This window comes from Eptatretus burgeri, chromosome 5, assembly GCF_056783735.1.
Source record: "Eptatretus burgeri isolate ZD-2024b chromosome 5, Ebu_testis_v1, whole genome shotgun sequence".
In the NCBI taxonomy this organism is placed as follows: Eukaryota; Metazoa; Chordata; class Myxini; order Myxiniformes; family Myxinidae; genus Eptatretus; species Eptatretus burgeri.
In genome coordinates, this window is record NC_140965.1 from 96,926,878 (window position 1) to 96,948,209 (window position 21,332).

The window sequence follows — 21,332 nt, forward strand, 5'->3', positions numbered from 1 at the left end:
CAAGTTGTTTCAGAGAAACTGCCTCACCACAGGATTCAGTGTACCATGGGCAGGAAGAGGGGTAGGATCGTTGAAGATGAGATGGGATGAATCTGTGCATGAAAGAGAGCAGGATTCCTGTGGAATAATTTCCAGATTGAGTTAACATCAGGGTCAGTAGATATGGGAGACCAGTCCTGAAGAGAGATGGCTGCTTGCTGTCCCTGCCAATCTGCGAGAGTGAAATGCCAGTCTCGCTGGCGTTGAGGCAGTTCTCTGAGAATAGCAAGAGAGATGTTGACTTTAACAAGCACATGATCAGATTAACTAATTGTAGCAGAGGAAGAGCAGGATAAATTTGTGGGAAAGTTTGTCATCACCAAGTCCAGAATGGACGATTTGCCATTTGGAAAAATCTGGGTTGGAAAGTTTACAGATAGAGTCAGTCCCATGTAGTCACAAGCACATGGAAGTTGCAGATGAAGGCCTTGCAGTTCTTTCCTGAAGTCCCATGGCTGGTGAGAGAGGTACCAACAACCAACCAAATTGCATGGTGACAATTGAAATCACCACATATGATGAACAGAGAGTTGGGACGAGTGGTTAAAAGTTTGTCCATGTCTGAGAGAAAGAGAGAGATGTAGATGAGGTCATCACTGTGAGGAGGATGGTACAACACACAGATGAACAAGAGGTGGGATCAGAGGAGAAATCACAGTCAAAGGTACTCCTGGGGGATGGAAGGTGTAAGGTGAGTAGCGGGAAAGTGAGAAATTGAGTTCTTCATGAAAAGTCCAACTCTACCACCAGGGCGTGGTTCAGACCGATCAAATCACAGGAGACAATAATCGGGGAAAGGCCAAAGGAGTTGGGGACTGTGGTGTCCGAGGTGCAGCGGAACATGGAGGGCGAGAGCATAGCAGTAACTCCGCTTTATTGCGCGTCCGAATGTACATCACTGCCACCCCTAGCAGGCGAGTCATGATATACGAAAACCCAATCACGTGATACAGCACACTCCTCCCCTCGTAAAATGACAATTCTAATGATGAAATGACAATTATAACATGACCAAACGAAACCAATCAACAATCAAAATCCTCCAAGTACCGCGGCCGTCTCCTGACCTGCCTCGGACGGGCAGTGACGCCAGACGTCCCAGGCTCAGACGCCTCCCGGCTTGATCGAGGTGACACCCTCGCCGGACTCACCCCACCCACAACAACAACCGCCCCCGGCCGACAAGCTTGCTCGTCGTCCTCGGGCAGGACTGAATCAGGTGAACACCTCGCGGGCGTTCACATCCGGCCCTGGCGATACAACATCTGGCCACGGCGACATTACAGGTGGGGGTCCCACATCGCTCGGCACGGGGGGCGGGGGGGGAGACGCTGAACAGCGATCATGCATTTGGTCCACGTTCCGCTTCCACACCTCCCCACCATCAGTCCGCACCATGCAATTCGCCGGCCCCAGTACCACAGAGATCACAGCCGGCACCCATTTGGAACCGTGGAAATAATCGCGCACCATTACCCGCTGTCCCACATCAAAACCGCGCAGCAGCGTCGGGCGCGACACCACCCCACTCACCGACCCTCCAGGTCGCAGCAAATCCAGCCTGGACCGCAATGCCCGTCCATAGAGACGAATGGCAGGAGAATCGCCGGTGATAGGATGAATAGCGTTCCTGTATTGGAGCAAAAAGACATCGACCACTGTCTGCACAGGTGCAACACCCCCCCTGCGCAAAGCCCGTTTCAACATTTTAACAAATGACTCCGCCTGCCCATTCGTTGCAGGATGATACGGTGCGGACCTTAGATGTCGAATACCATTTTGATGCATAAACTCATCAAATACACCTGCGATGAACTGCGGACCGTTCTCAGAGACCAGAACCTCGGGTAATCCTTTATTAGCAAAGATCGTCCGCAGTTTTTCTTCTGTAATATTTGCTGATGTATGCTGCATCACTACAACCTCCGGCCATTTAGAGAATGCATTGATCACAATCAAAAACATTTTGCCATGAACCGGCCCCGCAAAATCCACATGGACCCTCTGCCAGTCCCTGTCTGGGGTAGGCCATAGTCCCGAAGCTCGACACGGGTTATCAGCATCTGTTTGACACGTGGTGCAACACTTAACCAACTGCTCAATGTCTTTGTCCAACCGCGGCCACCACAACAGGCTACGAGCAAGACTCTTTGTCTTCACGACGCCAAGGTGACTGACATGCAGTTCTTTCAAACACCGCTGCCTGAACTTCGGTGGATTCACCACCCTCATTCACCACATAACGCACCGTTGGACCAACGACAGCTCCAATGCGCGCGACGCAAAAGGCTGATATGCCGGCGGTGAAGGTAGATCGCTCCAATTCCCCGTAGAAATCGCCTGGACGACACGGGCGAGCACTGGATCATGAGCCGATTCCACCGCGACCTGTTTGGCCGTGATCGGCCCGCTTTGGACCTGGCCCAGCGCGAACACATCAACCCGGTCGGCCGACTCAGACGCAGCTGGACCCTCCGCGCAAGGCAAGCGCGAGAGCCTGTTGCAATTAGCATGCTTTTCGGTGCTCCGGAACTGAATATCGTAATTGTACGCAGCAAGAAACAGACACCACTGCTGTATCCACGCAGCCGCTACCACCGGTACCCCGCGTTCGGATCTCAGGATGAATTGAACTGGTTTGTGATCTGTCTGCAAAGTGAAATGCCGCCCCAGCAGGTATTGATGAAACCTCCGCACACCCCAGACGAGGCTGAGAGCCTCGTGCTCGATCTGGGCATATTCCCGCTCTGCTGCGGACAGGGTCCGGGATGCAAAACAAATAGGCCGCTCGGAACCATCGTCCATCCTGTGGGAGAGCACTGCCCCGATGCCATATGCAGAGCTGTCGCATGCCAATAATAGCGGACGCGCAGGCTCGTAGTGCACGAGGACCGTATCCTCTGTGAGCAGCCGCTTGACGCGGTCGAACGCCGCCTGGTGTGCAGGCCCCCTGGCCCAGCGCTTGTCCTTCCTGAGCAATCGCATTAACGGTGCAAGCTGTGAGCTGAGCCCGCGCATGAACCTCTGGTAATACTGGGCCATACCAATGAATGAGCGCAGCTGCGTCTTGTCGCGAGGCGGTGGCATGTGCTGAATCGCCTCCACCTTCCGAGGGCCTTTCAACAGCCCTTCCGGTGTGATGACGTGCCCGAGGTATTCCAAACGCTGCTTGAAGAACGCGCACTTGTCTCTGTTCAAGCGCAGGCTGCACGCTTCTGGCTTCGTCAGCACTTGGGCAATGTTCGCAAGATGCTCGTCCGCCGTTTTCCCCACAATGAGCACATCGTCCAGGTAGGTTTGAGCGGGCAGGCCAATGCAAACCTGATCCATGGCTTTCTGCCACAAAGCTGGGGCCGAAGCAATCCCAAAACAGAGTCGGGTATATCGATAGAGCCCTTGACACGTGTTGTTTGCCAAAAGGTCGCTACTCCTGGGATCCATCGGCAGGTGAAAATATCCATCACGCAGATCGAGCTTCGTGAAGTATTGACTCCCCGCCAATCGTGCATATATTTCATCGATTGACGGCAGTGGATATTGCTCCACGCTGAGCCCCGTCGTGCTTCGCGTCGTTCCTTCGTGCACGCGGAGCGAGCGGAGCGTGGTCCGTGCTGAGTCAGGTCAGGTTCGATCTGTGACCTGCTACAGGTACCATGTAAACCTGTACTGACCTGTTCCATGGTCGGGTTGTCGGCGACTAAACCGTCTCCCCCACCAAGTTTTGTGGTGAGGGGGGTGTTTGGATATGGACACCCAGCAGGATTAAAAACAAAACCTGTCAAAGGGCGGAAGAGCTCCTTGTGAGCCAACGGCCATCCATATCTAGTGCCCAACTGTGTCTGCGGACGTCCTCCTGCAGTTGGGTCACTTCTTATTAGGAGGTTGGTGGCAGGATTTGCACTCCAGCCACCGTAAAACCCTTCATTCCGCAAAACGTAAAAACGCAAAAAAATCTGAAAACCCACTCCGTGGGAGTACCTCCTGTGCAGCTTCCCTTCGCAGGGCAGCTCACCGGATGACGAGATTGGGGCAAAGCCTTCGGGACCCCCAATCTTTGATCGGAGGGAAACCACGGGGTAACATCCCTGGGTCAGATTGCGGGAGAGTGTGTCGGAGTGGTGCTGAGGTGTCGTCCACCAGACTGCGGTCTCCTTGGGTTAACCTGAGGCGGTCCCTTCGGGTGGGTGCCTGGAATGTCCTATCCCTAAGAGAGGATGATCACCTGTCTCTGTTATCATCTGAGCTCAAGCGTTTCGACATCGGGATTGCAGCTCTCTCTGAGATTCGGAGACCGGATTGCGGCGAGATAATGGTGGGTGGTTACACCTACTATTGGTCTGGTCGCTCTGATGGTTACCATACCCAAGGAGTTGCTGTAGCTGTGTCCAATAAGCTGACCCCAATGATAATTGAGGTAACACCGGTCAACGAGCGTATTATGAGATTAAGGATTCGTCACTCCTTAGGTGTCATTTCCCTGGTCTCTGTTTATGCTCCGACTGAGGCGAGTGATCTCACCGTGAAGGATGCATTCTACGCCACGCTAGAGTCTGTGGTTGATCAGTGCCCCAGACGAGATACACTTCTAGTCTTGGGGGATTTCAATGCATCGACTGGAACTGATAGGGATGATTATGAGGTGTGTGTTGGTCCCCATGGGTCAGGAACTATGAACCAGAATGGCACTAAGTTCCTTGACTTTGCAAGAAGTCATGGACTTAGGGTGGCTGGTTCATGGTTTCAGCGCCCACAAGCTCATCGCTGGACTTGGTATTCCAACGCTGGCGGTGTGGCAAAGGAGATTGACCATGTCCTCATTGACGGTCGTTGGAGGATGATCCAGAACTGCAGGGTCTCCCGGAGTGCTCAGTTCCTCAATACTGACCACAGGCTTGTTGTAGCAACTCTAAAGCTGCACCTTAAATCCTGGAGAATGGTACCATCCCAGCCAAGGTTGGATGTTGCCAAGCTCAGGGATGAGAGAGTAGCTGAGGAGTTTGCGAACAGGCTGAGTGGACACTTGGGGGGTCTGGGTGCTTTGGGGGGTCCTGAAGAGTTGTGGAGCACCTTCAAGACCACCGTCCTTGATGTTGCCGGTGGATGTCTTGGAACTCACCGCAGGGCAAAGAAGAATTTTGTCTCTCGAGGGACACTGGATACCATTGACCAGAGTCGCAGGGCCAGGCTGAATGGCAGAGCTGAGCTGTTCAGGGAGCTGAGGCGTAAAACTGTACGGGCACTGAGGGTGGACAAGGAGGCCTATGTGCGAGGAATCTGTGAGGGGGTAGAGCATCACCTGTGGACAGGTGATTCTCGTCCCGCTTACAGGGGAATTCGCGCATTACGTTCATCCAAGCCCATCCCTCGGAGCACTGCAGTTCGAGCAGAGAGTGGTCGGCTCTTGACAGAGAAGTCTGAAGTGAAGGCCCGCTGGGCCGGTTACTTTGAGCGGTTGTACCAGGCTGATCCCCCAGCTGTCGAGTTGGACATCAAGGGTGTTACAATCCCTGTTGCTGACCCACGAATCAACTGTGGTCCACCTTCGCTTGTGGAAACACGGGCTGCGGTGAACCAGTTGAAACGGGGCAAAGCTCCAGGGATCTGTGGCATCCATGCCAAACTTCTCAAGGCTGGTGGAAATGCTGCACTCGTGTCGTTGCATGCAGTTTTGTGCTCTGCCTGGAACACAGGCATCATCCCAACTGACTGGAAGAGGAGCCTTGTTGTCCCTCTCTGGAAAGGGAAGGGTGATCGCCAAGACTGCAACAACTACCAAGGGGTGACGCTGCTCTCAGTGCCGGGCAAGGTCTTTGCTCGGATAATTCTTGATAGGGTTCGTCACCATCTGCTTGAGCACCAGCGTCCAGAGCGGTCAGGCTTTACACCAAAGAGGTCATCGATTGACCGTATCCTTGCACTTCGTGTCCTCACCGAACGCAGACGAGAGTTTCGGCAGGGGCTGCTTGCAGCCTATGTTGATCTCTGTTGAGCATTCGATTCAGTGAATCGGGATGTCCTCTGGAGGATTCTTGGTCTTCGTGGGGTGCCACCAAAACTGATCGATCTGATGTCTGAACTCTACTCTGGTACTGAGAGTGCTGTGAAGTGTGGTGGTACCACCTCTGACTTATTTCCAGTTGTTACTGGAGTTCGTCAGGGATGTGTACTTGCCCCCACACTTTTCAGCACTTGTATGGACTGGATTTTAGGGAGGATGTCGGAGAGATCAAGTTGCGGTGCATCGTTTGGGAATGTCAAGATCTCGGACCTTGATTTTGCAGACGATGCAGTCATCTTTGCGGAGACTTTAGATATCCTTTTGGGGGCCCTCGAGGTGCTGAATGAGGAGTCGGAGCCGCTGGGATTACGGCTTTCTTGGGTCAAAACTAAGATCCAGGCTTTCGGTGACATCTTGGATGCTGCTGTCCTGTCTGTGTCTGTTTGTGGTGAGGATGTTGAGGTCGTGGAGAGATTCACTTACCTTGGCAGTGATATTCATGTCTCTGCTGGCTGCGAGTCAGAGGTCAATAGACGTCTGGGTCGGGCCTGGGGAGTCATGGATTCACTGGATCATGGGGTGTGGCTCTGCCGGTACCTGTGCGGGAGGACGAAAGTCCGAGTCTTCAGGTCCTTGGTACTTCCAGTCTTGCTCTATGGGTGCGAGACTTGGACTCTGACCAAGTATCTGAGATGGAGACTTAATTCCTTTGGTACCAGGTCTCTTCGGAGAATCCTTGGCTATCGCTGGTCGGATTTTGTATCCAACGAGCGGTTGCTGAGAGAGACTCGGATGAGATTTGTTACCTGCATAGTCCGTGAGCGTCAGTTGCGGCTGTATGGACATGTGGCTCGTTTTCCTGACGCTGATCCTGCTTACCAGATTCTCTCAGCGAGGGAGTCTCATGAGTGGAGGAGGCCAGTGGGCCGACCACGTGCTTCATGGTTGCAGCAGGTTGACCATCATCTCAAGGAGATGGGGATGGGCCTGGCATCTGCCTGGGGGATGGCCAGACGGAGGCCCCTGGAGTACCGGCGGAAAGTGGACGCAGCGACGCGCTGTTCTGGCACATGCTCCCATACCTGACCTGACCTGAGCCCCGGGTTAACCGTGGACTTGAAGTCCCCGCACAATCGGACGTCTCCATTCCGTTTCAGCAACGTGACGACCGGGGTGGCCCAATCTGAGTACAACACCGATTCGATCACTCCACAGGCCTCCAGCCTATCCAGTTCACCCTTTACCTTGTCCCGCAGTGCATACGGCACCGGTCGTGGCTTACAAAAACAAGGAACCACCCCCTCCTTCAGGAAGAGCTTTGCCTCCATGCCCTCGAGTTTCCCAAGGTCGTCGCAAAACAAACCTTGATGTCTGTAGAATCTTCTCCAACTGATCCTCCCATTGGCTCGGCACGGGTTGCACAAGGTGAACAGTGGCCCAGTCTCGCCTGATGCGGGTCAGCCAGTCTCAGCCGAGGAGAGACGGACCCCTCCCCCGCACGACGTACAACGGAAGCGCGGCGACCTGGCCTTGCTACCGCACAGACACGTCTGCCATCCCGACTGGCGTTATCTTCTCGCGGGTGTACGTGAACAGTGTGAGGTCGGACCTGATAAGCTTTAGGTCGTTGAGTCTACGTGCGGTCTGTTCGCCGATGATCGACACCGCCGCTCCCATATCAACCTGAAACGTGATCGGCGTGTTGTTCACTTCGACTTCCACCGTCATCGGGCACGCCGCCGCAGGGGCAATTGAAAACAGGGCCATCAACGGCTGCCGGTTTCGCTCCGGGTCGCCGAGGTCGCCTCGCACATCGCCGTCCCTGACCTTAACGGTGGCCAACGCCCCTCGGCACACACGCTTCAGATGACCCACCTTGTGACAACGTAAACACACGGTGTTTTTAAACGGGCACACACGGCGCAGGTGTCGACCTCCGCATCCCAAATACGTCCGCGGGGTCACCTCACCGCTTGTGCGGCCGCACGGCGACGTCAGGCCCCGACCCGCCCCGAAGGACGTGCGTGCGTCCCAGGGCGCTCGCGACACCGCGTGGGCCCCTGGGCCATCTGGCATTCTGCGGCCGGTGATGGCCCGAACATCTCCGATAGTCTGCTCGACAGCTGCAGCAGTGTCGACCGCCGAGGTAAATGTAATGTCTTCACCTTTCAGCCGTAGAACTGCCGAAACCATTTTCGCATCTTGCAAACCAGAAATAAAACGATCTCTGAGCTGAGCTGGACACTCCTCTGCCGTGAACTTGCAGGCCATGGAAGAATGCTTAATCCGCACCATGTAATCGATGACGCGCTCCCCTATACCTTTCGCGAGGTGATCGAACTGGTATCGAGCCAGCTGTAATGACTTCTCCGGCGCCATGTGTGCTTTCCTCCTCTGCACAATGTCCCGAAACGACAGCGCGTCCCCACTGGGCTTGTCTGGCGCCACCAAATCACTCAGCAGTCGATAATGCTCCGCCGACAGCGAGGCGAGCAAGATCGACTTCTGTTTGCTCTCGTCGACCACATCATTCGCGTGGAAATAGCACCCCAATTGTTCCGAAAGCAATTCGAAGTCGTCTCCGACGAAAACGGGCACCTGTCCATGCGCCATGACTCGTCGATCAACCATCCTCGTCAGCCAACTGTGGTGTCCGAGGTGCAGCGGAACATGGAGGGCGAGAGCGTAACAGTAACTCTGCTTTATTGCGCGTCCGAATGTACATCACTGCCACCCCTAGCGGGCGAGTCATGATATACGAAAACCCAATCAAGTGATACAGCACAGGGACCTCTTTTGGGAGGAAAATTATGTTGAACAGATGATGTCTTGTTTATCAGCAGCGGCCAGTATTGAGAGGTGTCAGGTCAGAGTGGAGACCTCAGATGTTTGGAGACCTGCTAATTTTGAGATATGAGGGAAGGAGGAGGAGGCATTTGAATGGTACAGGATGGGGGGGGGAGACTTTGCAGGGGAAAGGGGGGGTTGTTTGAGTGTGTAGGGGAAGCATTTAGGGGGTGGGTAATGGGGAAGCATTGAAAGGTTGGTGTGAGGACGGAGATAGAAAGGGGGGGTGAAGCTTTGAGGGTGTGGGGTGGAGGTGGTTGTTTTTCCTGATTCCCTCTTCCCAATTTTGACAGATGGAGATAAAGATCATATGATGGGGGATTAGAACGCTTTTTAAATGCATGGAGAAACGCTGCACTCCATTGTATGAGTGGGGGTGGGAGGAGGTTTGTGGACAAGGCATAAACAAAAACCACACAAAACCCTCGGATAAATAACCCTTTTGAAGAGGTTGAGTTGCTGTAGTGGAGAAGCAGAACATGTGAAGCATTTGTGAAGGAAAAACAAAGGTTGAAATGCATTTTTAAAATGATTTTTTTTTTGAAAAGAAGAAGCGTTTATATATATTTTTTAATTTAATGTAGATTCCGTTTGGAGAGAAGAGGTTGGGGGGAATGTCAAACCAGTAGCAGAAGGAAATTCAATGGAAATTTAAAATTGTTATGGAGTAAATAAAGTTTTTTGCTTGTTTGTTTGTTCCGATTTTTTGAAATGAGGAGAGGAAATTGGATAATGTTGAGGAAATAGAAGTGGAGTATCCAGGAATACACCCAGGACTGATTTGCGAAAGAAAACTTTCTATCTGAAGAGGGCCTTGAAAAAGACCGTAAAGGTCTTGACAATACCAAACGGATAGCCCAAAACAACAAACTAATCAACACGAAATATTACAATGGGACGAACCTGTATCAAGTTGAGGAATGACACAAACAAAACGGGATGAATCCGGTTCAGTAAACTCAGCTTTAGTGAGGTGGAAACGAGCAGCTGTAGATTTCACCATTGACATGGAAAATCCCCAAACTGGAATTCAAACTTTACTGAAAGAGGTAACTTTCAAAGAAGTCATTGATGAATCCTGCAAGAGAATGCATGTCCTGATTATATTGGCTCTGATGGAACTTGTACATCTATCTATAATTCCAGCAGTGTGTGTGTGTGTGTGTGTGTGTGTGTGTGTGTGTGTGTGTGTGTGTGTGTGTGTGTGTGTGTGTGTGTGTGTGTGTGTGTGTGTGTGTGTGCGTGCGTGCGTGCGTGCGTGCGCGCGCTTGTCTGTCTGTCTGCGACCGCCGTTTCTCGACGACCGCCGGTCCGATCTGATTGAAACTTGCCATGAATATTGCCAGGGCCCCGCAGATGTGCCTTTTCGAGGTTTGATATCAATCAGACGAGCGGTTCCCAAGTTACGGCCATTTTACTGCTTTTTCAGTGTTGAAAAGGTGCATATATGGCAGCTGAAGGTGTCGTTCCACCTTCTCACCTTATCATGCCAATTTTTTCCCAAATTATTAATAACCGGACGATCACCGGTCCAATCGGATTGAAACTTGCCAGAAATATTGCCGGGGACCCGCAGATGTGCCTTTTCAAGGTTTGATATCAATCAGACAAGCGGTTCCCAAGTTATGGCCATTTATCTGTCGACCAATGACAAGACACGGTGCTATGACATCACGAATGACGTTACAATTAATGTTTATTTATTTATTATTTATTATTTTATTTGCACGATTGACGATCCGATCTGATTGAAACTTGCCAGGAATATTGCTGGGGACCCACGGATGTGCCTTTTCGAGGTTTGATATTAATCGGACGAGCAGTTCCCAAGTTACGGCCATTTATCTGTCGACCAATATCTGCGAGAGAGGGGACGGGAGAGGGGGGATGAGAGTGGGGGCAAGAGAGGATGGGGGGAGAGAGGAAGGGCGAGACTAGGGGGGATAGAGGGGGGCAAGAGAGGAGCGAGAGAGGGGGTGAGAGTGGGGGGCGAGAGAGGGGGACGGGAGAGGGGGGACGGGAGAGGGGGGATGAGAGTGGGGGCGAGAGAGGAGGGGGGAGAGAGGGGTGAGAGAGGAGGGGGAGAGAGGTGGGAGAGAGGGGGCAAGAGAGAGGGGAGGGAGAGGGGGATGAGAGAGAGGGGGCGTCACACTGCGAGAGTGGGGGCAAGAGAGAGGGGCGAGAGGAGGGGGAGCGAGGCGGGCGAGAGAGAGGGGCGTCACAATTCTTCTTCATTTGATATGATGTCACAATTGACGCTGGGGTCCTGAGTATGTTCCCCAGGTGTTTCCCAAGTTATGGCCATTTATGATACGGTTGGTCCGATCTAATTGAAATAATTCCCCAATCCAGTCATCGTTTACGCACCTACGGGCCCGTACTCGTATATTAAATACAGGACAATGACATTTAGAAGACATCAGTGCTCTTTATGCAGAATCAAACATCAAGCCTGGCCAGCCAGTCTCATATAGACTTGGGCCAAGCTTCCCTTGGCCAACTCCACAAAAAAGGTGGCATAATAGTCACTGTTAAAGAAGAAGAAAAAGTGCACTTTATACATAAATTACAGGGACATTAGGATAAAATGGACAAATCATTGACCCCAAATACAAGGTCGGACACATCTTGACATCAATGATCCTTTTGGTTCTTTGTCAGTCTCTGAACTTGTTTCGCTCTGTCCTTTATCAGCTTCCATGAGCTTAGATTTCTGTCTTAATAGAAAAAATGGGTTTTAAAAAAAAAAAACTTATCGAGGCTCGTGTGAGAGCTAACACACAACACACAGCAAGGGGGGGGGGGGCATGAGACAAGAGGGGAGGGAGTGGGAAGGACAAAACAGTGGGGAACAGAGACATTAGGAGATACGTGGAAGGGAGAGGGATGGGACAGGGAACATGGGGATTAGAAGAAAATGGACACTACAGGACTTTCAGGAAGGAAAGCAGGGAATTTGAAGGAGGTCGGCTTGGGTGGATTATCGGGGGTAGAAAAGATCGAGGATTTGGATGGGGGGTGATAAGAGGTGGTGGTGAACAGCTGTTTTGAAGGCCTGGAGGGAATAATGGGATTGAATAGAGTGAGGGAGTTTATTCCAAAGGCGGGAAAAAAGAGGAATAAAAGAGTGAAGGTGAGCAGTGATTCGTGATTTTGGTAGTTTTACCAGAAGGGGATTGTTGGCGGACATTGAGCGCCATGCAGAAATATGGTGAGGACAAGTCACGGACACAGCGGGGGGGGGGGGGGAGAGGAGACGGGAGAAGACAGAAAGACCACTGAGCAACCTGCGGTGATTGAGTGAGAGGCCCAAAGACTCAGCCTCATTGCGGGAGATGCCAATGATCCGAAAAGCCTTGGTTTCCACAGCGTGAAGCCGAGAAAGGTGAGAGACAGGAGCAGCAGCCCAGAGGGAAGAGCAGTACTCCATCAGGCTGCAGACAAAAGCTTTGTAAGTGGTTAGTAGCTCAGGTGGGCCAAGGAAGGATTTGCACGACGGAAGATTTCCAGTCGGTGACTGGCTTTGGAGGCGAGGTTTGAAATGTGGCTTTCCTCGGAAAGGTCATGGCAGATAGTGAGACCCAGGAGCTTGAAAGAAAGGACTTCTTCCAGAGGATTGTTGAGAAATTGAATGGGGGGTTTTTCCAAATGGTCCTTTCGGAGAGACATCGTGAGTGTGAGATTTGTCCGGATTGAAAGACATGTTCCACGTGTTGGACCAGTTTGTGATTTTATCCAGATCTGCAGTGAGCGAAGAAGCTGCTGCTTGTCGGTCTGAGGGATAACCGATGGTGCGGCAGAGGATGGAGTCATCAGCAAAGAGATATAGATGATTTTCCAGAGAGTCGGAGAGATCGTTGATGAAAACCAGAAAAAGAACAGGGCCCTGAATGCTACCTTGAAGAACTCCAGCCTGGACAGGAAGGGGGATGGAAGAACTTCATTTAGGGCCACCCGTTGACTGCGACAGGAGAGGAAGTCTGCAAGCCATGAGTGGAGATGGCCTTGGATACCATAGGAAGAGAGTTTGTTGAGCAGGGCAGGGTGCCAGACTGTGTCAAAAACACGTGATATGTCCAGGGATATGGCTCGGATTTCCTGTCTGGCATTGAGGACCTCCATCCATTGTTGGGAGAGCAGAAGCAGCATATCCAGGGTAGAGTGACCTGGTCTGAAACCAAATTGATGATCGGAAATCAAGCCATTGGAGAAGAGGAAGGATTTCATGTCTGAAGCGATGATGGATTCCATAACCTTGCTGATGATTGGGAGAAGGCTGATTGGTCTGTAGTTGCAGGGATCTGTTTTTGCACCAGATCACTTGCTCACTAAATAATCACTTGCTGTGTAATATTGCTCCATTCTTCGACAAGGACCAATTTGAGTTAATCAAGAGACTGTGGTTGGGCTTGGTGAATATGAGGATGTGTCCTGTGGATGCCCCAAGCATGCAAAATTCAATTTAACTCCAGAGATCATGCAGGACAGTCCATGTGAGTGCTCGCAATCCTGCAGTGCAGCATTTGCAGGATGTACACAATGTGGATAGACATGCCATCCATAAAGGTGAAGTTGGGATATTGCTGTTGGACCAGAGGGATGACCTCCCTCTCTCTCTGATACAGAGACGATAATGATATCGTCTCTGTATCTGACACCAGTCATAACACTCCTCTAATCGATGCCAACATCAGTTTTTCGACCAACGTGAATGGCAGTCCAACCATCAAAATGCCCCTTCCAAACCCATCACAATTATCAAAAACTCTTCTCCATGCTTCGCCATGTTCATCATTGAAGTCGAGGTAGAATCTAGAATCATTGAAAATAACATGGGCACTGATGGTTCACCCTCCAGTTTTGGAGTTGTGTCACCCAGTGCTTGTGCTGCTGTCAAAAGTACTGTGTTAGACTGATGTGTTGCAGTGGTATAGTGAACCTCGTAACACTGGTATGAAGCCTGTTCCAAACTGTCTGGGTTGATGTTTGATTGCTCCTTTGCACCCTGCCATCATTCTTGAGAGATTCAATCATTCATTCGAAAGCTATTCATTCTGACAAGGATAATAAGATAATGATCCTCACGAGCAGTTACCCTTTTGAGCAACCTGAACTAACCACTCTGACAATACCTTGCCAATGCCCCAGAAATGACATGTCATGAATATTATTAATCAACTGCAGTCTGATGAACTCTGCTGAACCACCCTGATGGCGTGAGCCAACTCGTTTGGTGTAAAACGATGCTTAGCCATTTCTAAACTAAATTAAACTACATGGATGGCCGATTTATAGAGGGTGTTGACGTGGGTCATGTGCAGACATATCCACAGATTCTATGGGAGATATGATTTCCTCGGGAATTTCCAAGATCGCTCAGTTCAGGTGACAATTACTGCAACATTAAACGATCCCCATCAATTTTCCTGATTGAGTTTCTTTCTACAATAGCCATAGTTTGCATCCACATGACTTGGAAATTCCTGAATCCACAGACTTTATTTCTGAACTGTTTTTCAGACTTTATTTCACAGATTAAAAATAGTTGCTGAATATTTTTCCAGGAGTATTTATAGGATTTTAACGTCGGATCTCGGAGTATTGAACTCTGTTCTCAGATGGGAGCATCAGACAGCTAGACAGCCCATCAAAAGATAGGACATGGTAATTGTAATATTAGCTCAGATTATAACCATAAAAAAGCCATCTTACAATCCGATTACTCTCAGGAGAACCTCCATCTCCCATGTTCTGTGCAATCATTATCATACATGACTTCATCATCAAAATAGGAACTTTCAGGTATTTTTTTTTTACCCAGTGTTGACTGTAATAAATATGTATCATACCGTGTTTTTTGTGCCAGTAGCATTCCACACATTGTACTGCACTAGCAGAGTGCCCGCCCTCTGGGTGATCTTGTTCCAAGCATGAAACACGTTCTTCTGACACCTACCTTTACTTGGATGGTGTATAGGCAATGAACAGCTGCCTTAATTGCTCCCGAAAATAAAATAAAAATAACCCAGGTTAGGTGTATGAAGGAAAACTTACCGACTGCTTATAATTCAAAACACCTCACTGCACTGGAAACGTGGGGACAGGAATACTGTTCTATAAATGGTTTAGACTTGTAATACCCTCCCCCACCTGGAGGCGGTGCTACACGATACACATTCATTTAGAGAATTTGCGTCCCCCCCTTCCCCTTCAAGACCACCTGCAAAGATAAAAACACCCCTATACATTAACTGGGGTCATGCTGGTCTTAAGTAGCAAGTCTGGATGAAATTGGCCCAGAACTGTAGGTGCAGTAGCATGACAAACACACAAACAAACACAAAAAACACTAACAAAGAACCAAACAAACAAACAAATACACAAACAAACACACGACCAAACACACAAATGAACACACAAAAAACACTAACAGACAAACAAACAAGTACACGAACAAACACAGAAACGAACAAATACACAAACAAACACACCAACAAACACACACAAAACACTGACAAAGAAACAAACAAAAAACACGAACAAAGAAACAAACAAACACACAAAAACACTCACAAAGAAACAAAAAACACATAAGCAAACACTCTAACAAACACACGAACAAACGAGCACAAACAAACAAAAAAACACAAACAAACAAACAGACGAACGAACACACTAACAAACACAAAAATACCACAAACAAACAAACACAAAAAAACTAACAAGGAAACAGGCACACAAAAAACCACAAACAAAAAAAACAGACAAAAAACACAAACAAACAAACAGACGAACAAAAAACGACAAATAAACAAGAACACAAAGAAACAAACACACACACAAAAAGCCACAAACAAACAAACAAACATAAACAAGAAGAAATCGTGCAGAGCACGATACTTGCAAAATCCATAAAACAAATTTGACCTCAAATATAATTGCTGGTTGAATTCAATGACCAAATATGCAACTCCTCTTCAAATTTCAAGTGAATTGGATGAAAACTGACGATTTTAGAAATTTGGCCTATGTGGACCTCCAAAATAATTGGCGAGTTGAATTCAGTGACTTGAAATATATATATATATATATATATATATATATATATATATATATATATATATATATATATATATATATATATATATATATATATATATATATATATATATATATATATATATATTATATATCCTCTTCAAATTTCAAGTCAATCGGATGAAAATTGAGGATTTTAGAAATACCACCTAATTGCTGACCTTGGGACTATGTTGACCTTTAGGTCTATGTTGACCACAAAAATAATTGGCCGGTTTAATTCAGTGACCAAATATGCAACTCCTCTTCAAATTTCAAGTCAATCGGATGAAATTTGACAATTTTAGAAAGTCGGCCTATGTTGTCCTTTTGGTCCATGTTGAACTCAAAAATAATTGGTGGTTGAATTCAGTGACCTGACATGCAAATGATCTTCAAATTTCAAGTCAATGAGATGAAAATTGAGGATTTTAGAAATACCTTCATAGTTGTTGACCTTGGGACTATGTTGACCTTTTGGTCTCTGTTGACCTCAAAAATAATTGGCTCGTTGAATTCAGTGACCTGAAAAAAAATCCTCTTCAAATTTGATGTTAATAAGATGAAAAATGAGGATTTTATAAAACTCACCTAAGTTGTTGACCTTTGGCTGATGTTGACCTCAAAAATAATTTGCTATTTGAATTCAGTGACCTGAAATATAAATACTCTTCAAATTTCAAGTCAATTGGATGAAATTTGAGGATTTTAGAAATATCACCGAAGTTGTTGACCTTTTGACCTCAAAAACAATGGGCTTCTTTCTTATGAAAAACTCTACCATGTGGTCAAGTTTCGTGAAGATTGGTTTAAAATTGTGACCTGTAGGCGACAAACACACAGACAAACAGGTAGACACAGACAGACAGACAGAATAACAAAATCGACACCAATATACTTGAAAAATCTTCGATTTTGCAAGTAACAAACACACAAACAAACTAGAGGGGAAGCACTTGGTAGAGTACAAAACCTCTGCCGCCAATACTGCTAGGTCACTCAAGTGAACCTGATATCCTATTCATTCAATTTGACGTCAACAGTGCTCACAGAGTTATAGTTTGCAACTTTCCCTTTTACTTTTAACTTTTACATACTCAGTTCATTCGTCATAACTAGATTCCTTGAGACAGAAATTGATTTTACGTGGGTATATCCACCTGAAGTTCCAAAATCAGCTGCAATTATAATTTTGGCATGTTTTTTTTGTTGGAAATCACTTATAACATGTAGAAATGCAAAAAAAAAAAAAATCGAAATTTTGTTGAAAAAAAAGTTGCAAATTTTTTTTTCTAACAATTTTTTTTTTGGGGGGGGGGGAGGGGGGTTGGAAATCACTTAAAACATGTAGAAATGCAAAAACAAAAAATTCAAATATTTTTTCAAAATGGCCGCCATAGCGGCCATATTGGACTTTGGACCAAGTCCAAAATCTAATGGCATTATCCTTGGACCATACCTAATCCCCCCACTAAGTTTCGTCGAGGAGTTTTTCCATAATACTGTTCACAAACAAGCAAGCAAACAAACAGACAGGGGTGAAAACAGTAACCTCCGTCCATCTTCGATGGCGGAGGTTAATAAAAACAAACACACTAACAAACAAACACCGGTCTGTGAATTATAGGAAGGATGACCACATTTTTGGGGATTCAATGTTGATTCAACATTTCTCTGCAATTGTTAAGATTACAATGGCTACTCAATAATATTCTTCATCGTGGCCATTTAAAATCGTTCGTGTATATTCACTTACCATGACATCACAGCATAGGTGCAAGCTTATTATAGTGTTGCCCGTTGTTACTAAACCTTTCTCACATTTCATCTCTGGAACCCTCACTCTTTCGGCTTCCCTTGTGGGAGACGTGTCGGCGAAGCATGGATTTTGCACGAACAGATATGTCGCAAATTGCTCCCACAGCGGCCACATCGAATCGGCCAAATATCCGGGCGCAAGTGCTCGTTTGACTTTAAACGAGCATTTTCGCAGCAAATTCAAAAACATACAATCGAATCACAATTTCATGCAATCGTAATGCTTTGTATATTTGTTTTTTTTTTGGAAGCACAGCCACAAAGTTCTCTTCTTTTCTCTTAGGTATCATTGAAGCCGCAGGGCAACGCAGCACTATATTGTATGTTTATCTCCATAACCTGTGACAGTCTGCGATGGGCAAGCAGAAAATCCGATATGAAAACTGTCCTTCAAATGCATTGTGGAGTGTGAGAGAATGTTGTCCTCTGGAAGAGATAATAAGCTGAGTTTTTGGTTCACAATAGTATATAGATGTAAAAAAAAAAAAACATCATCCCACGGTTTGTTTCATTGTAAAGAACTTTTGTGCTGGTACAAATTAAATTTTTTCCATGTATCTCGGAGAAAATACTATTCACACAAGTTTTACAAAAAAAAGAAAATGATGTTCCAACCAACAAGATGTTGGTGAAGGGGCTTCTGGTGAACATAAGACTGTTAGTCCAGCAATAACGCTGTCTCTGTCAGTATAAGGTTATTTGTTGAAACGTCAGGTTCATCGTTGAAGTTTGGGAACTGTTTTGTGTAGTTATGTAATCACTTGTTTATTTATGTACTGAATATTCCATTGGTTGATTTTTTCTCCAGCATTCCTTCCCAAATAGCCCGATACTGTATTGGTGGTGCACCAGATGGTGCCTCAGGTGGCCATGTTCCTTGACAGTTGAGTGAAGGTGTGGTGAACTGGTGAGTGTGCATGCTTTATTACTATAATGAGGAAATTTTATTTAATTTCAGAAGGAAAAGGACTGATGCTATTATTACAAAAACGAATGTTCACAAAGAAATGTATTTTAGATGTTTAAACTTGGGTATTATCTTTTGAGCGTTTGTGATCATGGACAGTTCTGAAGAGCAACATGGTGGAACAAAGGTGTAGTTTGTGGAGTTGTTGTTCTCCTGATCTTCCCTTTATAAGGACTGAGGTTGGATGGCATCAAACTTCTGCCCTGCCTTGACCACGAGCACCAGGACTTGACAGGAAATTAACGGTCGTATCTAATAAATAAGATTCATCAGACGTCTGTCTTTCTGTCTGTCTGTTCGCGTTTTTTGCAAGGGCTGCTGGACTAACAACCACCAAATTTGGCACACAGACCAAGTCCGACCCAGAAGTTGTCCTTAGTGTATTTTCATCCACAACCTCAGCCTTTAAACTTTAAAGACTCCAAAGAACCACAAGACCTTTCTTTTTACATGCCTTTGAGATTAGAATACATGCTGAGAGAAGACTTTCTACATGTTTGGGAGATAATACCCCTTAAGACGCCAAATACCCAAAGACCCTTAAGACCATTGACTTCCCTAAACACAATTAAGGTAACTTAAAACCCCGAATACCCCAAAGACCCTTTGGACCCCAAAGACGGTTAAGATCCCGAAGATTCTTGAAAACCTCAAAGACCCCAAAGACCCTTTAAGTCTTTTGAAGACCCTTAAGTCCCCTTTGAGCCAGAAGACCTCGAAGACCCTGAACACCCCAATGACCTGTAAGACCCTTAAGACCTTAAAGACCCTTAAGACCTCAAAGACACTTAAGAGCCCAAGACCCTTGAAGACCCTTAAGTCCCTTTACTCACTGGTGTTCTGGATCTCCTGCCCCCGACACAGTTTCCCCTTCCCACCCCCACCCCATCGGTTCTTCTACCCCCGATCCACCTGCTCCATTCTCAGCCATGCCGGCTCTGATGCTTCTCCCACATTTCAGTACCGCCCAAACCCCCCCCCCCCCGCCGGGCGAAGCCGGGTAACCCTGCTGGTCAGAAATAAAAACCAGACATGTGCCGAGGCTCGGGGTCTTTTCGCCTGAGGAAGCCTGCTGTGAAGCGGGTGAAACTTCGCCTGAGACCGGGTCTGCTCTTGATTATTGCTCAAATTAGCAGAGTAGATGTCATTTACTTTTGGTTGGAAGTGCTTTCTTCTTCTTTAAATTTTTTTTGTTATAATACATACATATACTGTATATACACATATATATTTATATATATTTGGTTGCGGACCCGGAATCGGTGCGAAGACCACGAGGGGTGAACTACCTTTGGTTCCCACCAGTCTCTCCGAAATTGGCGGCCGTCGCACATGAATAACTTCGTGACACGGTGGGTTGATAATCGACCGTGAATGCCAATAACTCAACCACGTGACTTAGGGTACTCCATCTAATACCGTTAACCTAAAGGTCACGTGATCTAATTACCGAGGGACGAGCCTTCGGTACTCACTTGCTCAAACCAGATCCCCTTACCAGATCAAATGCAGTTGAGCGGAACTGCCAAGCACGTAGCAGCTCGGAAACAGATCGTTGGGGGATAACTTCCCGCCTAAACAGGGGTGAGAGCCCTGCTGGACCAATGGAAGAAAACACGAAAACAAGCTGGGAACATTTCTATACAATGAATTTATGTACAATCAAACGAGGAAAAGTATGTGGCACATGAATGGGGTTTTATTTTATGTTCAGCAGGGGATAGCAAGGAATTTGTAGTGTGTGGAAAAAGACAAGCAATCTTACAAAAGCAGACAGAGAGCAGAGTTATCCCATTTTGTCTTCTACAATCTTAATTTATGCGACGACAGGTGCCATCACACACATACACACACACACTCACACACACTCACACACAAACCCGAGGAAGATTAGATAGCCAGAGAGAAAGAAAGCAGGTGAGGATAAACAACCCCTCAATACCTGGTGCCAGGGCCGGATTAAGACCTTTAGAGGCCCTAAGCACTGAAAAGATTATGGTACCCCATATACAGGTTGTCCCCAAAAATATACAACTTTTCATCTGCAAAGAGGATGGTCATAACATATATTTTTAAAAAAGATATATGGCTGGATAGAAAGCTGAAAGGTTGAAATTTATTGTACCAATGTCAAAATTGCCACCAAAATTTAAATTTTGGAATAGAATCGTCGTTTTCTTATACACCACATGTTCGACGAAGGCTCCACGTTGTCCGATCACTGCCTGCAAACGCGTTGTCATGTTCTCCATCACTTTGGGAAACGTTTCCTGAGGAATGTTCTGGATTTCTCGGTGGATGTTTTCCTTCAGCTGATCAAGAGTCTGAGGCCTAGGGTTTCCATAGATCCTGTCCTTGAGATACCCCCACAAGAAGAAGTCTGGAGGAGTAAGGTCAGGGGAATACGGTGGCCACTCAACGTCTTTGTAGAGGGAGATAAAGCGGCCCTTAAAATGTTGGTTGAGAAAACGCCTTGTTTCCCTGGCTGTATGGGGCGGTGCCCCATCTTGCTGGAACCACTGGGTTCTCATCTGGATCAGGTTGTTTCTCCTATGGACCTGAGTATGTAGCTCAGGCAGATAGAAT

At 47.4% G+C, this 21,332-nt stretch overlaps 1 protein-coding gene across 21 annotated transcripts in view; it reads left to right on the forward strand.

The window, feature by feature from the left end:
* LOC147027013 (uncharacterized) overlaps positions 1 to 21,332 on the forward strand; it is a 227,166-nt gene that overhangs the window by 117,324 nt on the left and 88,510 nt on the right. For 20 of the 21 annotated variants that reach the window (XR_015058612.1, XR_015058616.1, XR_015058618.1 and 17 more), the window contains one exon: positions 18,588 to 18,686. The exons of the other annotated variant lie outside the window; for it this stretch is intronic. The gene's annotated coding sequence lies outside the window, so the exon portion shown is untranslated. The remainder of the gene's footprint in view (positions 1 to 18,587; positions 18,687 to 21,332) is intronic. 21 annotated transcript variants of the gene reach the window in all.